This window comes from Neopsephotus bourkii, unplaced genomic scaffold (assembly GCF_033783945.1).
Source record: "Neopsephotus bourkii isolate Nb327-2 ecotype Australia unplaced genomic scaffold, CSIRO-AGI_Nbou_v1 NB_659, whole genome shotgun sequence".
NCBI classification, from domain to species: domain Eukaryota; kingdom Metazoa; phylum Chordata; class Aves; order Psittaciformes; family Psittacidae; genus Neopsephotus; species Neopsephotus bourkii.
The window spans coordinates 5,670,021-5,673,941 of NW_026901158.1; positions in this window are offsets into that span (position 1 = coordinate 5,670,021).

The window sequence follows — 3,921 nt, forward strand, 5'->3', positions numbered from 1 at the left end:
ACCAGTGGGCAGCTCTCATGTGTATGCCATTTCTGTTTGAGTCTCTCCCCAGGGACTCATCTCCCATCTTCCCCCTTTAATTACAACAATTAGTCCTTTCAGGGTATATTTAAGGGGTTTTCTCCTCCTGCGTTGACAAAGTGCAACACTTGATCACTCTAACCCCAAATTCTCTGGGACACAGAGACCCTGGCAATTACAAAACACTTCCAAGCGCGCTCCATCAACCCCTTTGCTGTTGCCATTAGTATGCATTAACATTTTATTGGTGTTACAGGATGAAACATCCAGTCTTGCAGCTCCAGTGGGCTTGGGGATTTCCAGCATCCTGCAATATGTATCCGTGCAGAGGAAATTAAAATGTGGATGGATCAGCAAGATACAGGCAAATCCTCCACAGTCATTTGGAGAAGACTGAACTCAGGTGCTAGTGGAGCATATTCCAAGCTATCTAATAGAGAGCTGATGATCTCTGTAACAGCCTTTTTGTAAGTTTTATTCTTGCCTACAAGGGGGTTTTTGCAAAGGGAGGACGCAATACCTGAACTGATGGTTTTAAAGGTACATGCTCTGAACAAGGGAAAGGAAAACCCTGTGCAGAGCAGTTGTTTGATCAGCCAGTGCCCTATAAAATACCCTCCAGTACCTTATAATCTAGCTGGGATCCCTTTCTAACCACCACACCAATCAGTTTTATGTAGCTTGTAGCCATTACAGGACATATCGACTCTTTGGAATATTGGAATGCTTTGCTCTTTTAGCAATAGTACAACATCATATTCTCTTCAGCTGCATTACCTCTTGAAACCCAAGTGCTGTGTGTCTACACAGTGCTGGGTACCTCATTAACTCTGCATAAATCAAGTGCTCTATAGCTGCACAACCACGCAACCATCAGGCTGGGCTCCAGCACCACAGACCTCCCCATCTCAACCTGTTTCTACACATAAAACATACACGTTTTCTACAACCATCCTTGTTTCTACACATAGAAATAAGGAGGAATTGGTGTCAAAACAGAGGATTTGGGTACCTTGACTTGGCCAGTGCACTCTGCTAGGGTTTATCCCTCCTTCATGTGTTAGAAACAGATGGACTGATACCCAACTGCTCCTCTGCCTTCTCTCCTGCCTCCATTTGTAGGCTCAGCAAATCCTTGACCGCATCCTTAACCTACTGTTACCAAAAGGAGCAGGGATGAGCTCAGGAGGACCTGAACGCACCCCTTGGTGCCAGCGGATCCAGGCCTTGCAGCGCCATTCCCACAAGACCCCATCCTGTTCCCATAGGGGTGCACGCAGCGAGCACTGAGAAGCCCGAATCCTGATGGGGGGTTTTGATGTTATTTATTATCTGTGTTACAGCTGCAACTGGGGACATGGGGAGTGACTCCCTCCAGTTTTAACAACTGTCTTTACGCCCTGCACAGAGCCGGCCGATGCAGACATTCCCAAGCCCAGGCTCTTTATAGCAAGCAGAAGCACCCACTTCACCTCCTCAAAAGCCTGCTCTAACCTCCAAAGCCTGCTCACAGCCACAACAAGCAGCTCTCCAAGCTGAAGATGCTCGTCGGGGTTCAGCCCTTTTCTCTGTTTGGCTCATCCTAGTTCAGAGTTTGGCACCATTCTCACAAGATCAGTCCAGGGAAAGAGGTGTTCGTCCCAAGGATGCTCAAGGAGCTTGTTCCGATGTCAATGGGAAGAGTGCTCATCCACTGAAGGGGAAGCAAAGCTAAAGGATGAAGATCTCTTCTCTTGGCTATTAGAGCATGAAATGACCTCCAAAAGCCCTGTTCTGTTCTACATCTGAGAAGCTGCTTGTGAAAGCAGCAATGAGACCCCCGTGGGCTTCTCAACCACAGAGGGTTCCCACTGGCACATGGGCAGCAGGAGAGCCCAGGTCACGTTAGCAGCTATCCTTAACAACCAATTCCACCTTCTCCCACTCATTTCTGCCTCCTTCCTTCCCTCTCTCAGGAAGGAAGTCAACACAGTTCCATGGACACAGCGCAGCATCAGGGCTCTTGCATGGTTCCTTGCGATACAAAGCACATCTGCATCCTGGAAACTGCCAGCTCAGGTTTTGCTGCTCACCAACTGCTGGTCCTGCAGTGGGGACTTGTTTATTTCATAGCAGGAACCCAGCGCTACGTAATGGAACTGAGCTGCACACCAGGGACAAGTTAATGCAGCAACAATGGCATGAAACAGTTCTATTCTTTCACTGCCATCACCGCACGAGGCTGCTTAACTCTTACTTCATTTATTCCTGGCTGCCATGAACAACCACTTGTAAAGGAGGGATGTGAAGACAGTGTTGAATAACACCACGAACCAGCCAAAGAATGGCAACCCCAAAGGATCCAGTTGGGAAAACAGAGCTTAAAAGCCTGGCTTGGTCAGTTGGGCTGAGGGGGAAGATGGTGAGAAACCCACACCACATCTGCTTCCCCTTCCCCGCGCGTCACGGTCACCAAGGGATGTGCTCAAGATGAATTCAAGTGCCTCCAAAAACATCTATGATCCAAGAGGATATTCCTGCTCAGCATCCATCCCTCCACGCTGCTGCTGCTTTTAGCAACATGCACTCACACAGCTGTCCTGTGTTGACAGAGAAGATAGAACCCAGAGACAAGAACACCAGCATTTGCTAAGCACATCTACGCTCGCTCCAAGCACTCCTGAGAAGGTCCAGGTATGATTCCCTATGGGAATCCAACAAAGCTGCTGACTAAACTGATGCTGGATGCTCCAAGTCAGCCCCTACAGCAGGACAGGAGAAACAGCTGAAGCAAAAGGGTTCCAGATCTCCCTCTGCTTCACAAACAAGGCTCAAACATCCTTTGGTTACCAAAGTCTCTGATCTTCAAGGTATCTGCTGGCCTGGGAACAGGCTTCGCACATCATCTGCCTGCCAAAGCCAAGCTGGGACAGAGGGGGATGGACACAGCCAAAACATACCTATAGGAGAAAGACACAGGAAGGAAGGAGGCACACACAGACGGTACCCCCGCTTCATGCACTTAACTAAGCCAATGGTGCAAGCAAGAGATCAGCCACCAACACAGCAAGTGCCTCCACAAAGCCTCTTCCCTGTGCCGAAGGCTCCAGCCACGCTGGCTCTGCTCCCAAAGCAGGAGCAAACCCCACTCTGGGGGAGACCAAGAGTCCCCAGTGCAAAACACAGAGGTTGAATCACAACCACAACGGTGGAGGAGCTGCCCTGGGGGCTGCTACCTGCATGGAGCTATGGGTAGAGGAGCAGAGCCCCCAGAACCAGTACAGATGGCAGCGAGAGGAAGGCAAGCAGCCAATTGCCACGCGACAGGGGCACATCCCAAGCAGGAGGATAAGACCCAGACAAGAATTAGCTGTCTGAAGTCCAAAAGCCCCTAAGCAGGACACATCTGCAGACTCAGGCAAGCCAGAAACACAAGAGCTCAACGTGAGCATCCTCCTCAGCAGGTCCCCAGCGCAGGGACAGCGTCCCCAGGGAGCAGTGGCTGCAGCTGCAGGGGAAGGAAGCACCTCCCCACCTGGTTTTGGTGCTGTGTGTCAGACTCTTGATGTTCCTCCCATGCATGGATGTGAACGTTTCTACCCATCCTTTTGCATGGAAGCCCCCTTTCCATGGGATGACTGGAGCACCTTGGGCAGCTTTGGGATACCATGGGCTCTAGCTCAGCCATTGCCAGCCAGATGCTGCAGAGCCACTTCACGCATGGTGACACTTGCCTAAAGCCACACAGCATGGAAATGCCTGTTGTCCCACTCCTGGCACTAAACTGCTCCTCTGGACATGGAGCCGCTGGGTCCCAGCAAGCACACTGACCACCAGCACCGCATCAGGAATGGAACCCTTTGGAAAGCCAACACAAAACACAAATCCCATTAAGGAGTAAAACAAGACTTAACCCCAGTC